This window comes from Schistocerca americana, chromosome 1, assembly GCF_021461395.2.
Source record: "Schistocerca americana isolate TAMUIC-IGC-003095 chromosome 1, iqSchAmer2.1, whole genome shotgun sequence".
Taxonomy (NCBI): Eukaryota; Metazoa; Arthropoda; class Insecta; order Orthoptera; family Acrididae; genus Schistocerca; species Schistocerca americana.
In genome coordinates, this window is record NC_060119.1 from 1,221,458,154 (window position 1) to 1,221,475,489 (window position 17,336).

Here is a 17,336-nt window from a genome sequence, read left to right on the forward strand (position 1 = left end):
ATCATAAATGCCAAAGTGCAGTGTTTTTATGCTTACAAACACCCTTTTAGGAATCACTTTCCAAATCAAATTGTTTACGCTCTCATTAGGGTTCTGCATCTTTCCGTGTAGACATTTGTGTAACAATTCTGGCTGTGCTAAGTCATGAAAAATTGGTTTTATTGCATTTATCACAGCTGCTGGCAAACCATGTTTGTGATCATAGTCCTTTTTTGCATTATATTTGCACCAGGAATCCTTTGGGCACAGGCTGTGTTGAGGGTATTCATTGGAAGAGGCAGTATGAAGGAACAATGCCCACACTGCTTTTCGCATGTCACTAACATTACTAGTATTTTGCCTTATAGCATACCCATAGTATCTCTGTAGAGGTTCAATCACCTCATCAGTAAGCCTGCCTCTCCCTCCTATTGTCTTTCCATCACTGAGCTTACTTGAACCCAAAGTTTGCTTGAGCCTTCGAAGCCGTGCACCCATACACTTTTGCACATGCCCAATGCATTCCAACTTTTCAACTACAAATTCATTTCCATATGGTTTCAGTTCCTCTATAGCCTTGAAACCTTTGGAGTACCATCCCCAAGGTAGTATTTGTACCTAACGTTGTATCTGGGAACTGAAGGTTCAAAAATTTGTTTCACTCCATTCACTTCCATTGCTCCACTTGATCCACTAAAATTTGCCTCACAGGTTCCACTGTGCTCTCCTTTGATTTTATTTTTGCACCTACAATGATTTGATAATATTGCAACATCTATCACTTTTGCACTATCACCACAAGTAGCAGTTACAACCCCATTCAGGGATTTATGACCCCTCTTTTGCCAGGAACCATCTAATGCCACTATCAAATCCCTAGAACCACCGTTCATTTCTACAGATTCCTCCACTGCTTCCTTCATGGTTTTCAAAGCCACATCTTCAACAGAGGATCCTACCAGTTCACAGTAGTACCCAAATTTGCTTGGAGGCGATGGCAAGTTCATAATACCACAAAACAGTTTACCAGCAGCAGACCCTTTTCCAATGGATCGAAGACCATACACAAGTCGAACATTCACATCAAACACTCTAGATCGTCCATTTTCACCAAAGAGACTGGCATGTGAATTGTAGAAAGTCACTTGATACTTGCAACATGCGCAGATTATCTTCATCTCACAAGCTAAACCAAAGTGCTTTGTTATCTCTAGTCCCACTCCTACACTTGAACACATTCTGCACAGAACACTTTCTTTCAGCACAGAAGATAATAATCCAATATTCAGTACTTCGTTAATATCATCACATATTCACGAAATCTGTCACTTCCACCAGTCAGCTTCTTGCTAGAAGATGTCACAGAGCTATGGCTGGCCATGTGTTGCTTAGCAGAAGAACACACTGTTTCAGTAATTGTAGTATCGCAACTTGGTATTAGTGTTAATTTTCTTTTCCCTACGTTCTTCCTCTTCTTATATAGACGGTTACTAAAACGTGGCATCGTAACCAGAACAACGCTTTACACAACAGGCGCAACACTAAACGGTAAACAGCAAACAGACGATGTTCCGCGCTCTTAGCGCTTCATTTGTCACAGAAAACAATGTAGCCAACCCTTGCACACTCGCTGTATGCGTAACATAAGGCGCTGTATGCGTAACAGGCCGAGAAAATCCCAAGCAGTTCGCCAGGAAGTCACGAGAGGATGTTAGATGCATTCAGCGGCCGCCCATTTCCTCTGCAGGCGTGGGGGAAAATGGTAATAACTCCACTTCTAGGGCGAGTAGAACAATAATTCAAAGTTTACATTAAAGAGGAATGTTCCAATTAGTTTTCGGTAGCAAAAAAAATCGTAATTTTTTGGATTTGACCACCTCCGACTCCCCTTAAGGGAATGAAATGGGGGACGAAAATTTGTATGAAAATATTTCGTTATATTAAAACATTTATGAAGCTAAGTCTATGAAAATTGGCATTTGACTTCTAAAGTAATAAGTGTTAGAGGACGAAAGTTTCTAAGGAAATATCACCACAAGAACTCAAACCGTAGGATTAACAAAGACCTCCGAATCCAGCTACAAGAATCGCTTTTTGATCGGAAATACATTCGGAAAAGTCCATGCTTGTTGCTGTTGTGGTCTTCAGTCCAGAGTCTGGCTTGATGCAGCTCTCCATGCTATTCTATCCTGTGCAAGCCTCTTCATCTCCGAGTAACTACTGCAACCTACATCCTTCTGAATATGGTTAGTGTATTCATCTCTTGATCTTCCCACCAGTACTAAATTGGTGATCCCTTGATGCCTCATAACGTGTCGTACCAACCGATCCCTTCTTCTGGTCAAGTTGTGACACAATTTCCTCTTCTCACAAATTCTATTCAGTACCTCCTCATTAGTTACGTGATCTACTCAATTAATCTTCAGCATTCTTCTGTAGCTGCACATTTCCATAGTTTCCATTCTTTTCCTGCCTAAACTGTTCATCGTCTCTGTTTCACATGCATTCGTGGCTACACTCCATACAAATACTTTTAAAAAAGACTTCCTGACACTTAAATCTATACTCTATGTTAACAAATTTCTCTTCTTCAGACAAGCTCTCTTTGCCATCGTCAATCTACATTTTATATCCTCTCTACTTTCCCCATCGTTAGTTATTTTGCTGCCCAAATAGCAAAACTCATCTACTACTTTAAGTCATTTCCTAACTAATTCCCTCTGCATCGCCTGATTTAATTCGACTACATTCCATTATCCTCGTTTTGCTTTTGTTGATGTTCATCTTATAGCCTCCTTTAGAGAAACTACCCATTCCCTTCAGTTGTTGCTCCAAGTCCTTTCCTGTCTCTGAAAGAATCACAATGTCATCGGCAAACCTCAAGGTTTTTGTTTCTTCTCCCCATGGATTTTAATTCCTACTCCAAATTTTTCTTTTGTTTCCTTTACTGCTTGTTCAATGTACAGACTGAATACCACCGGGCCGGCCACTGTGACCGAGTGGTTCTAGGCGCTTCAGTCCGGAAGCGCGCTGCTGCTACGGTCGCAGATTCGAATCCTGCATAGGGCATGGATGTGTGTGATGTCCTTATGATGGTTAGGCTTAAGTAGTTCTAAGTCTAGAAGAGTGGTGACCCCAGATGTTAAGCCCCATTGTGCTTAGAGTCATTTAAACCATTTTTGTATAACACCGGGGATAGGCTACAACCTTCTCTCACTCCCTTCTCAACCATTGCTTCCCATTCGTGCCCCTCGACTATTATAACTGCCTTCTGGTTTCGCTCCCTGTATTTTACCCCTATCACCTTCAGAATTTGAAAGAGAGTATTCCAGTCAACAGTGTCAAAAGCTTTTTCTAACTCTATAAATGCTTTAAATTTAGGTTTGCCTTTCCTTAACCTAGCTTCTAAGATACGTCGTTGGGTCAGTATAAGTTGTTGGGTCCCCGAGGTCGGCTTCTACCATTTTTTCCATTCGTCCATGCTTCTACAGCATTAATTACTGTGAAAAGTTTAGAAGATGCTGCAGTTCGTTAGCAACATAAAGATTCAATAAAGTAAAATAATAAAAAACAGCACAGACATTTTGTATGTACATATATATGTACATAAAAACAAAATAAACATCAACTTCAAAGACTGAAGACAAGTCAGGCAACCTTCTTAGCATTTGTCTACCCGGAGGATGTCTTCAGAAATATGAGGTGGAGTCAAATGTATATAATCCTTAGGAAACTGAGTCAAGACTGACAAGCGGTCTGCATCATCTAATAAACCAAACCGGGACAAGTGAAATTGGAATGTCGAGATAAACCGTTTCATCTTATGAAGAGTATAAAACGAGAAAGTAGAGTGTCAACACAGTTGGTCAAGAAATGAAATGACAGAAAATTTCGGAAGTAGAATAACACTGCAGTGCGGACACATTCTACGGTGAAGATTCTCGGGTTGCATGTGACTTCTAGCCGGAGGTAAAGGAATATGTTTTAAGGATAAATAAGTGAAAGACGAGGATGACGAACACTCGTATAAAGAAGAACTATATCTTTCTTATCAGCAAAATTGGGAATCACAAATTAGAGGAATAACTGAAAGAATTACACCGTGTTGCAGAAGCAAGGATTATATCACAAGTAGATTGACACATGCGAAGAAAGCTATTTTTAGCGACAGAGTGGTACTGTTATACGATGCTGATATGAGAAATAAGAAGAAGTTCCTCAAAGTGTACATGTGGAGCACAGAACGGTATAGAAGTTAAACATAGATTATCGAAAATTTGAAGGAGCAAAAAATTAAAGCGGAAAGCCTTTGAACTGTAGTGCTTATGGAGAACGCTAAAAATCAAGTGGACAGATGAAGTAGAAAATGAAGAGGTACTAAAAACAAAGTACACTACGTCTCACCTCCCTGGGTAAGTCGTGTCAGCGACTTCACTGACGTATTGACTTTTACCGTCTCACATGTGGTGCCCACTACGAGCACATGTACTGTGAGTTAAGATTTTGAAGAGGTGCTGTATCAACTGATACATGTCTCTTTTCCGTATGTCTCCTAGTTTCGACACAGACGTCTTCTGATATCCCAGAGAAACTTATCAATAAGTCTGTATATCTTTAGCTATCACGTCATTTTGGCTGCTGACATCGTCAGAGCAAAACTCACAAAACGACGTTAAGTGTCCGTACCCATAATAACTTAGGCCTAAATGGGGTGTAATAGCCAGCCGCTGTGACCGAGCGGCTCTAGGCGCTTCAGTCCGGAACCGCGCTGCTGTTGCAGTAGCAGGTTCGAATCCTGCCTCTGGCATGGATGTGTCTGATGTTCTTAGGTTAGTTAGGTTTAAGTAGTTCTAAGTCTAGGGGACTGATAACCTCAGATGTTAAATCCCATAGTGCTTAGAGACATTTGAGCCACTTTTGGCTGGGGTGTAGTACTTCTGGCTTAGAGCAGTTGAGGAGGCAGCTGTGGCAAGACGACGTAATGTGGTGTGAGGTGGCGATGACAGATGGTTTGCTCGGTACGGGTATCGTCAGAAAGACCGTCTAAATTGTGGTCCTTCTCCGCGATTGGCTGCTGCGTTCGGAAGTTAAGCGCACAAATGGTAATCTTCTGTTATTAATATTTGAAGAATTAAGCAGCGTATTTACTTGAATTTCAAATTAAAGCATCTCTCAATAGCGTGCTATCATTCTATTATTTCACAGATATTAATAATCAGGAGAATACTAAACAACTGCAAAACAAAAAGGCAGACGAAACACTTCGGTGATCTTCGTATCGCGCCTAACTTAGATGGTGGGCGAAGTAGTTCGGCTGTAAGATCAGAGCTCGTTCGACAGTCTCGGAGGACAGACGTGTTGTCTGCCGAGCAATCAGACAAAACTTAAGTTGCAATGACTAGTTGAGAACAGTGCGATTGTAATTACAGAAATACGCAGTTAATTATTTTGTTGAAGAATGGAAAGTACTTGAGACTCTAAAGTGGTATCTAATTGTACAGTTTCTCGTGTCCTGCCAATAAAGAGCAAGTGGCATCTCGTATAAACAAACTGATCGGAAATTTAATTATTTCCGAAATAATAGTTCCTCGCTAAGAATTTCTTACAACCTCAAGATTACGGATTCACGACCTATGTGCTGTTTCCTGCGCAGAGGACAACAACTATAGAAGTCTGCAGGTTGGTGAACATTTACTAGAACTTATGCATTTCGCTCAGTGTGGTGGAAGTAAAGGCACCTCGCGTGTACTGCAGTCTTAATACAAATGAGATGAGTGGCACGTCATGTGTGGTAACAGAGAGGAGGTGTGAAGGAGAGAAATATTTTTCTTTGAAGGGGTTTATGATATGCGTGCATACATATTACCCTCTCTCGCTCCCTCTTTTTCAATTCGCCGTAGGGGCATTACTCCAAGAACTAATTTATCAGGAAACTAAGACTGATTTAAAAAGTCGATCTCAAGAACCGCTCAGCAACTACCTTTCCACTTAGCGTAAGAAACCCATTGCTGAACAAGCAGAAAGTTGCCAACCAGATGTGGTGCAAGAAGTCACATACAAGCCCAGCTGGTATGACAGAAGGCTCTGCCCAGGCAACAGAACAGCGTTAACATCACTGTAGCGGCACCACCATTTAGGGTAGGGACAATTCGTCTTGTGCAATATTCTGAGCACAAGTTACATCCAGGTGCAGGCTGGATTGCAGTGAGTTACGCATACCAACAGTTGCAATGTAGAATAGAGGCCACAGGGCCGTCAAATTGCTGGAAGACTATACGGAGCAGTTTTGCATGTCACAAATCACAGGCAGAAGGGGCCCACTGGCCAACCTAGTGTACGTGATGCGAAGTGGCGCGTATGGCAAAGCAGAGGTGCACAGCCGCGTATAAATAGGTGTGGGTTTCTAACGAGATTCACTCAAGTGTGGCAGCTCTCCTGGATGCGAGTCGTGTCACACCACCAGCTACATTCAGCATCACATGGGGCGCCAGCATTCCAGTCCACAGTGGGTCGCTGGTTCGACCCTTTGAGGCTGACGCGGGGTCCGTAGCCAGCCAGCGCGGGCCACTCCACAGCTCGCTACTGCGGGCCGTCGTCCTGGCTTCCAACACACGTCGGAGGCTTCCCGAGGTGAGGACCACAGATTCGGACTTCAGATCACGGGCGCTTTTTGTCGCCGCGACCTTAGCCACGCCGGTGAGAAGCACACAGCTGGCCGCCTGCAGCTCACACCAAGTGGCGCTGAGTCGGCAGGGACACAGACTGCTGAGTCAACTGCTGGCATCTTGACGACGCCACAACTCTGCTGCCATCCAAGGCTGACTCACAGCAGTGCGTGCGCGGGTCGGTGAGGCAGCCATTCCGCGCCAAGCCATTTTGCAGACAGTGAAGTGGTGTCCTCAGCACTGCAGGACCCAGTGATGCAGATCGAGAAGAACAGAGGCACTGTAGTTGGAAACAACAAATCATTTGGAAAGCTCTGACGAGACTTAATACAGTGCCTTCTACCTCTACCAACTACATTTGGTGTAGCTGTTACATTCGGTGGCAGAAGTTGCCACTACGTCACATATCCAGCCTCAAAGCTGTTGCAAAGACACCAGACTCTGCAGCCCGTCGCCAGATTTGAGAGTGTATTCTCTGCTGGGCGTGAGGAAGAGGATGGTGTGGTCTGTCCACGGATGGCTCCTGATGACAGAATGACAGCTCGATCAACTGCGATACATTTGTTGTTGGCCCTCGGCGAGGTTTGCTTCCTTTCGTAATTATATTCTCGGTGGCGACTAAGGTGGACAGAGGACGGTGGCACGTGTGCCTACTGCTACGACTGTAGCTGCGCTGGCGTAACTGCAATCCGCTGCAGCAGCGTTGGTGGGCCGTACCGCAGCAAGTTGCTTCTTTTGTAATCGCTGCTGTTGGGCGTGGCAGCGGTGGAATGTTCTGGTTTGATCAACTGGCGTAACTGCAGCAGTGGCGTCATTCAGACGCCTCCTAGGCGATGACTTTTATCACGACGGTAACTGTTGCTAAGACTGCGATGCCATTGACGAATCCGGAAGGCTCTACACCACTCCATTGACTCACGCTGGTTGTGATGACGAGCTGACTGCCAGTCCTTAAATACAGCTTTTTAGCCAGTGATGTTTGCACTTCTTCCTCTCCAATAGGTCGCTGGAATATTATGGTTTGTTCAACTGGCGTAACTGACCGGATTACTGCTCTCAGTTTTGACACGCTGGCTTGTAACGAGCTGCCTCTTGTCACGTCCTCTGCTGGTCAGTGACACAGTGCTCTCCTTCGTGCTGCGTAACTGCGCTCTGCTGACCCGATTGAGTCCCGACACCATACCACTGACAAGGGGAGGCCGCCAATTGTGAAATTCAGATTCGATTCATACTGCGCATAATAAAAGCCCATGGCCAGAGGTGTAATGTGTCAAAGCACCAAGATGCACTTCTCAGCCGTTGTCGAGAAAATCGACAGTTAAAAGAAACCGTTGCGGTGAAATGCTCTCTATGATCAATAACTTTCTACAGCGTCGTGGCGAAGTGGTAAGCGCTCGGGTTCGTAATCCGAAGGTCGCCGGATCGAATCTCGCACCATGGAATTTTTTTAATTATTAGTTTTTAGTAATTCAAAATATAAAACGGTAGTGAAGACGGAGATGAAGATCATCGGTACGGCGGAACTGGCGGAAGAGGCAAGCATTATCAACAAGATAAAGCATATTGAAAAGCCCAGACACGTCTGTGTGGCAACCACCGGTACTCTGGCCAGCGTCTGTTCACCATGTGAGGTGCGGCTGAACACCAAGCTCCAGGAACTAACAATCCCTGGTTCTAACTACCCAGCATTAGCTGGAACTTAATTACAAGCAGTATGATTCGTACAAGTAAAATTAATATTACCCCAGGTGGCCAATCCACTCGCCCTGTGGCGACAACCAAGCTATCGGATTCTGGGGAGCTTGGGCTCGTACGACAGAGAAAGTCGGAGTTCTCTAGTAAACGTCCACGAAAGTCCCATACATTTATTGGCACTTTTAACATTCAGACACTAATTCAGACAGGCAAACTTCATAATCTTACAACAGAACTCAACAAACAGAAAATTCAAATCCTTGCTCTCCAAGAGACCAGATTCACTGATTCAGAAACAATAGACTACAACAATTACCGTATCTTTAAAAGTAAAACAGACAAGAAAATTGGCAAAGGAGCTGCAATATTTGGCATGGCTTTTATTGTAAATAAGGACACCCTTGACTCTGTTATAGACATGAATCAAATCAGTAACAGACTAATGACCATGCGAATCAAGCACACCAACAAAATATATACATTTATTAATGTTCATGCACCTACCAACATTGCCAACAAAAAAGAACCGGAGAAGACAGAAAAATTTTGGGAAAAACTCGAAACTGAAATGTCCAAAATTCCAAAGGAGGATGTAAAAATTCTTCTAGGGGATTTCAACGCGCAAATTGGCAAAGAGAGGAAATATAAAAAAACAGTCGGTAATTACCCTGCACACAAATTCACAAACAAGAACGGCATGAGACTCATCGAGTTATGTCAGCAAAACAACCTAAAAATCGTGACAACATCACTTCGAAAAGACCCCAAGAAACAAAAAACATGGAGATCACCAAACCTTCAGCTTGGTGAATTTCAAATAGACCATGTTGCGATCTCCTATGACTTCCAGAAAGAAATACACGACGTTCAAGTCCGCAGAGGGGCAAATATAGATTCTGACCACTACCTTACCAGAGTTAAAATTAAATTCACTCCAAAAAGGAAACGCCAAAGGAAATCACCACTAATTCCCAAATTTGACTTGAAAAATATCAAGGAATCAGAAATTACAGAAGCATGGGATAAACAACCAACAAACAACTGGAAAGATTTCCGAACGAAAATTATACAGAAAGCAAGAGATTTGATTCCGTTAAAGAAAATATCCAAGCATCCATGGTGGAATTCGAATTGTGATAACGCATTAGAAGAGAGACAACAAGCCTTTTTAAATTACAATTGTGACAAATCAGAAACCACACAACAAACATTTTTCAAAGTGAGAAAACAAACAGCTAAAATACTTAGACAAACTAAAAGAAAATACCTTAATGAACAGCTAAACACAATTGAAGAAAACTTTAAGAACCACAACACTCAAGATTTTTATAAAATATTCGCAAATCAAATCAAAGGATACACTCCACAAAATCTCTGCTTCCGGAAACAGAATGGAAAATTGGCACTAACTAACAAAGAAAATTGCCAAGAACTAGCTAAATATTTCTCACAACTCCTAAATTGCCCACAACCAAGTACAAGATTCCCCAGATTACAACCAGAACACACGAATGAGACTTCACTACCACCATCTCAAGAAGAAATTTATAGTCACATTAGAAAACTCAAAAATAATAAATCATCGGGAGAAGATGGAATTGTAGCTGAACTACTGAAAAACCTTGGTCCAAATTCGTTAAAAGAGATCACTAGCATCATCAAAGAAATTTGGCAGACAGAAAATATCCCAGAGGAGTGGAAGTGTGCACTAATTCACCCATTGCACAAAAAGGGAGAAAGATCAGACGTAAACAACTACAGAGGCATTTCACTTTTACCAGTTACCTACAAAATTCTATCTGCATGTCTCCTAAAGAGGGCACAAGAACAACTAGAACATACAATTTCAGACTACCAAGCAGGCTTTCGTCCTAATAGATCATGCCTGGAACAGATATTCAACCTTAAAACTATTTTAAAGATTAAAGCAATCAGGTCAAAACCAATAATCTGCACATTCGTTGATTTCAAAAAGGCATACGATTCCATAGACAGACAGTCTCTATGTCACATTCTCGAAGAACGAGGCCTAGACACTAAAACCCGAAAACTAATTGAACAAACACTAACAGAAACCAAATCAAAAATTAAATTCAGAGGGGAAATTTCGGAACCATTCTCAATTAAAACAGGAGTAAGACAAGGAGATGGGATCTCACCACTATTATTCAATATAGTTTTGGACAAAGTTATGAAAGAGTGGGAAGTAACACTAAGGAAACAAAGCTTTTGGAAGCCAATTGAACTAGGAAGAGGTAAAGGAAAATTGAACATCCCTTATTTAGCGTTTGCAGATGACTTGGCAATTATAACTGACAGTGAAGAAACAGCAGTAAAACAAATTGAGACACTTAAAGAATGTGCTGAGAAGGTTGGCCTGCAAATCTCCTTTGAGAAGACAGAATTCATCTGCTCAAAATTAGATATTTCGAAACTAAAAACAAAGTATGGTGAAATAACTAGAGTCAAGCACTTTAAGTATCTCGGTGAAGTTATTGAACCAACAGGACTTGAGAAAATAGCACAAAAAAACCGATTACAGAAAATCAAGAAAGTATTCGGACTTATTCAAAATATATATAACAAGAAATGTCTATCAAAAGGCACTAAAATCAGACACTACAACACAGTCATCAAACCAACAGTCACATATGCAAGTGAAACACTCTCCCTGAATAGAAAATTAGATTTACACGAAATTAAGAAAGTAGAGAGAAAAATTATTAGAAAAATCCTAGGACCACGATACACACAAGATGGATACAGGCTGCAGACTACCGAGACAACCGAAAAAATATCAAACATCGAGGCAGATATCAGGAAGAGGCGGATGAAGTTTTATGGACATATAGACAGATTACCTGGAAACAGGTTAACTAAACGTCTATTGGACTATATGACATCACTTAAGGCAACAATACCCTGGGTAACTGAAGTTAAGAAGGATTTGAAAAAGGCAAAAATTGACATAACAAACACATCAGACCGGGATACATTCAGAAGAAAAATCGACAAGTGGAAGTTTACTCCAGAGACGGAATCTAAACCTTTCCGACCAAAGTGGACCGAAGAAAGGAAGAAGGCCTTTGGGGAGGCAATGAAGAAATACTGGGGAAATAAGAAGAACATTAAGAAATGTTAATCACCTGCTTATCGTTCTCCCATGGGGACATTCGCTAATAATAATAATAATATATATATATATATATATATATATATATATATATATATATATAAACTATTAATGAATTGCTTATGCACGTTGGTTTCGGCCCATTCAACATCTGTGCTTCAAGTGTAACGAGCGAGTGACGGAGTTTAAATTTCATACCTGCCGCAGCAAATTTGTGTTCGTGGGGTCTCTATTCTAATTCGAACGTTTGACTTACGCTATACGTATTCGTTTCGGGATACCGTTTCTACGTCTTCCGTTAACTATACGTGGTTAACATTATGAAGACAATTAATAACATTTGTGAAATACAACTTTGTTTGCGGAAAACATAATGATGTTCGAAGTCGTCAGTTTTTCCACGACAAACGACATATTATATGCATAATTGTTGCAACTGATTGCCGGGAATTATATATATATATATATATATATATATATATATATATATATATATATTTGAATTAGAAAAACCAAATACTAAAAGAAAGGGTTGCATGGCGCGAGATTCGATCCGGCGACCTTCGCATTATGAACCCGAGCGCTTACCGCTGCGCCAGGACGCTGGAGAAAATTATTAATCGTAGAGAGTATTTCACCGCAACGGTTTATTTCAACTGTCGATTTTCTCGACAACGGCTGAGAAGTGCATCTTGATGCTTTGCCACATTACGCCTCTGGCCATGAGCTTTTATTATGTGCAATATGAATCGAATCTGAATTTCACAATTGGCGGCCTCCCCTTGTGAGCTGCGCAACAGAATGTAACTTCATTACTGTAAAGCTACAACGCTTAACTAACTTAATCGATCTGATCATTCGGCCCTCTACACTGCTGCCAAGACAGGAATACTGCGGACATAGCGAAGTACGAGAGCCAGACTGTAGCAGTGGTGACCTCTCTTAACTCATATCAAGATGGTATCCGCCTTCCGGACATGTCCGAAAGAACAGATACTATCTTCATATAGTTAAGGCTAACCGGCCATTGACCTTGTTCTGAGCGGATGCACACGCATTGTCCGAACTCTTACGGGACTCGGTAAGATTGTTTGCCGCGAGTAATGAGTGTAATGGGTAGGGACACTACGAATGCAGTGTGTGGACATCAAAGTTGGGAATGTGGGTCTCACGGGGAGCGTGCAAGAGATAAATCCCTGCAGTCGCACTATCCTCTGTGCCCTCAGTGGCTCAGTTCCGTTTCAGCCGCGCTCGCGAGTGGCTGCTGTTAACTGTTGCGCTGCAGTTCAGTGTTTACATCGCTGTACTTGTGCTTCGCCGAGTGCCGTCCGTCCGTTAATCTCCGTGTTCGTTTCTGTTCCTTGAGATCTGATCGCTCTTTCTGGTCTTGCTGCTGCTACTTGGAATTTCGGTTGTTTAACCGAAATTGCTTCGCTGGATTAACCATGGCTACAAACCTCAGGAAGAATACTCTGGTATTTGCTTTTGACAAGGAATCCCGTCCTGTTCAGCCGACATCCCTGGAAATAGATGACTGGATTACACAGGTAATTGGTCTAAATTCTGAAACCGTTCATACCTGGCAACTGGATCAGGAAAAATACTGTGTTTTTGTCAAGTTAATCAGTGCTTTGACTGTTGATAAAGTGTTACGAAAGTGGGGCTATGAAGTAGATTTTGTGCATAGAAATGGTTATAAAAGTGAGGTTTCCACCTATAGAGCGGACATTCATTACAAAACCGTTCGTGTCTTGAATCTTCCCATTGAAATTGAAAATGATAAGATTAAGGAAGCTCTTTCAAACTACGAAGACGTTAAATCAATTGCAAATGTAAGATGGTCGCCTCGCTTTAAACTGCAGTGTTTTAACGGGGTCCGCTGTGTAGAGATGGACGTTAAGACGAATATTCCGTCTCACATAACTGTTTGTCGGTATAAGGCACAAATTGGTTATACAGGTCAGGAAGCTACATGTCATATATGTAACGAAACCGGCCACTTCAGACAGGAATGTCCGCAGCGAACTGTTGTTCTTAAAAGTAATTTGATACAGCGTCAGAAGCTTACCTTAAATGATCTGTTACCAAAGAATAGCCCGGAACAACTGGTTGAGGATGTTAACGCAGCGGGCCAAGCTTATGTCTCCCTTCACGATAACAGTCAATTTCCCCCGTTATCAACAAAAGGAAACCCTGTTGCCACTACTCGTGAAACTGAAACGCAACCGAAAAAACGACCTCTGGAGATAACTGATAGTTGTTCAGAGGACGAGCTATCTTGTCCCACTCCCTCACTTCGCAAGCAGAAACAGTGCGATGAGAAGGCAGAGGAACCTGAAGGCAAAATGCGAATGGAAACTAATGAACAGAAAGATAATACACATACAGTACCAGAAAATGAAGGGGGTGTACGCAGCATTAATTTGCAAGAAAAAACAGGTGCAGTAGCCGATTGCAAAGATCAGAATCTATCTGTTAATAAACAAATTCAGGGAGATGTTGCAAAACTGCAGTCTCCATTTGTTTCCCTCGATCGAAAAATGAGTGAAGTTAATAAAGAACGAGGAAGTGGTGGTCAAACTGAAATCACAGTCAACACCTCAGGGCAGGCGCCGGCAACCGAAATTGCTAAAGCGTCTGCTCCTGCTCCAGATAAGCCGCGAAGTAAAATACCGACGCAACCAAGTGAGAATGTAGCTCGTAACCAAGGGAAGGGAAAATCCGGTAGGGCTGACCCAAGCCCAAAGAATGTTCAGTCCGAAACGGTCGTACACGAATCACTGGAGGAAAAATCGGAAAGTTTACCAGGAAATAAGTCTGCTTGCGGTACAAGAGAAAACATCAGAAGTAGAAAAAAACGGGACAGTAACTAATAAACTGATTGAAGTGTTATTCCATGTTCAGCCTTCCGAGAAAACTGTTACAGCTTAACTGAACCCTGAACCACAGTAAACTAAATTAGTTCAACAAAACAACTACATAGTGACAGCACAATGACGCAATCTTATTCTGTCACCACTATAAACATAAATAAAATCGCGACCGGTTTGAAATTATCGGCCCTTAAGGAATTTTTGTACGAATCCGCGACTGATATTGCCCTGTTACAAGAAGTTCTAATTTCGAATTTGGTAATTCCCGGTTTTGTCAGTTACATAAATGTGTCTCCCGAAACAAATGTTGGAACAGCTATTTTGGTAAGGGAAGGGATTACAGTAAGCGAGGTGGAACGACTGGAATCCGGAAGGTTAATAGGACTAAATATCTATGATGTGACTATCATCAACTTGTACGCCCCTTCAGGAAGTTCTCATCGAGCTGACAGGGCACGTTTCTTCAAAGATGACTTGTTAAGGAAATCGCCAAGACAGTTATTACTTGGAGATGATTTTAATTGTGTTTTAAATCGAAAAGATCAGTTACCTAATTTTAATTTCTCAAGTGAACTAAAACAATTAGTTACTGGTTTAGAATTGAAGGATATATGGGAAATCAAATACCCCTCCACTGTTGAGTTCACTTATGTCACGGAAACATCATGTAGCAGGATTGATAGACTATATATTTCTAGAAATCTTGTAACTTCCGTGACAAAAGTAGAAACCATTCCTACGTACTTTTTAGACCATTCAAGTGTCTTAGCTTGCATAAATATAACAAGACAGCCGGTTCGCCGATTCAAGAATCAGTGGAATTTGAACATTTCCTTGTTAGTAAATCATGATTTAGAAGATCTGATTAAAGAAACATGGGCAATATGCCTGCGAGCCCGTAGTAGATATGCCACTGCTATTGACTGGTGGGTTAAAATGGCAAAGCCAAAGTTGAGGAAAGTTCTTATTCAATACAGTGCCCAGACCGAAAGGGAAATGAAATGCACTATAGAGTATTACTATTCCGTTTTGAGAGATCTATATGATCAAGTCTAAGCAGGTTCCTCACTTCGGATAGCAGTCATCAAAAAAGTCAAAGCCAAGTTACTTAGTATCAAGAGAAGTCAAATGGAAGGGTTGAAAATAAAATCGAAGGCAAATTCGATGTCAGCAGATGAAACTACTTCCCTATATCATTTAGTGAAGCATACGAAAAACGGGAGAAAGACTTTTATTGAAGAAATTCGAACAAAACACGGTACGATTCTCAGAACCCAGCAGGATATCATGGACGAGATTTATCGCTATTATTGCGAGCTATATTCTGTACATCAAAGTAGTGATGCTTCCTTGGAAGAATTGCTTGACATCCTAGCCCCACAGCTGACAGAAGATGACAACGAAAATTTTCTCGAGGTTGTCAGTAAAGAAGACGTGTATGAGACTCTGTGCGCCTCACCACCAAAAAATCCCCAGGACCGGATGGTCTGCCAGCAGAGTTTTACATCCGTTACTGGCCAATAGTAGGTGCGAAAATCACGAACATTGTAAATGAGGTTATTCAGGGTAAAATGATTCCGGCTGAGTTTAAGGAGAGTAAAATTGTTCTGGTGCCAAAAAATAGTGGAAACAAAGATTTAAATAATTTTCGTCCAATTTCACTGCTGAATTCTGATTATAAATTAATAGCTAGAATAATAAACAAGAGAATTTCATGCCTTAGAGATAAAATTATTAGTCAACATCAGAACTGTGCGCAAGGCAGAACCATTTTTCAAAATCTAGCGGAATTCAGGGATATCATTGCAATAACTTCTGTAACAAACATAAAGTGTGCTTTATTGTTTTTAGATTTTTATAAGGCGTTCGATGTAGTAAACCATGAATATCTTCTACAGACATTGAAGAAAATAGGTTTCAACGATAGGGTTATACAGTTGATTAAGAACATAGCAACTGGAATAAATGCTAAAATAGCGGTGAATTGTCAACAATCCAGGTCGATGCAAATACAACGAGGTGTTCCACAAGGAAGTCCTCTGTCCATGTCGCCCTTCGCAATTTCGCTGGAACCTTTCCTCCGACATGTCCATGCTACATTAAAAGGCTTAACATTATCGGGAAACAAAACAGTTATAAGAGCCTATGCTGACGATATAGGGGTCATTATAAGGAATAATGACGGGGTAACCACGCTAGCAACAGTGATTGATTCGTACTGTAGAGCATCTGGAGCCAATGCAAACGGAAAAAAAGTAAGATGTTAAATCTCAGAGGTTTTGATAATATCAACGTCGAGTGGGCAAAATTAGTCCGACAACATAAAACACTTGGGATCACCCTGACAGCATGCCCTATGAAAATGACGGCTTTAAATTGGAAAGTTGCAGCAGATAAAGTGCAAGGAGCCATTGTAGAGAATTTAACTCGATATATGAACCAAGTTCAAAGAACACAGTATATCAACTCATGCATCCTTGCTAAGGCTTATTATAGTGCCCAGCTGTTTCCAATACCGAGAATGATAGCGAGGAGAATAATGTCCAAAATCACAAAATTTTTGTGGAGAGGTGAAGTGTTCAGAGTACCTGCTAAAGTAGCCACTTTAGATCCTAAAAATGGTGGACTAGGATTAACTGATATAACGGATAAAGCCTCTGCTCTTTTTATCAAAAGGCAAGTTAATTTAATAAGAGACTCGCGAGAAAGCATAACCAGCCAACTTTTCGAGATCATTAAACCTCCAAGCCTGCTTCCCCCGATTGACGTGCAGAATATCAACAGTCGCTTACAGCACGTGAGGATTTTCTGTGTTGAGTTTAGTTATGTCAGTGTCGAACTCAGGCAGTCCCGACACTTAACATCAAGAGCCATAATGCGGGAACGAAAGAAAAGCGAAGGAAGAAACAAAATAGAACGACAGTTTCCAAAAATTGAGTGGACTGAGATTCCGAAAAACATTAGTTCTAATGTGCTCACGTCTAATATAAA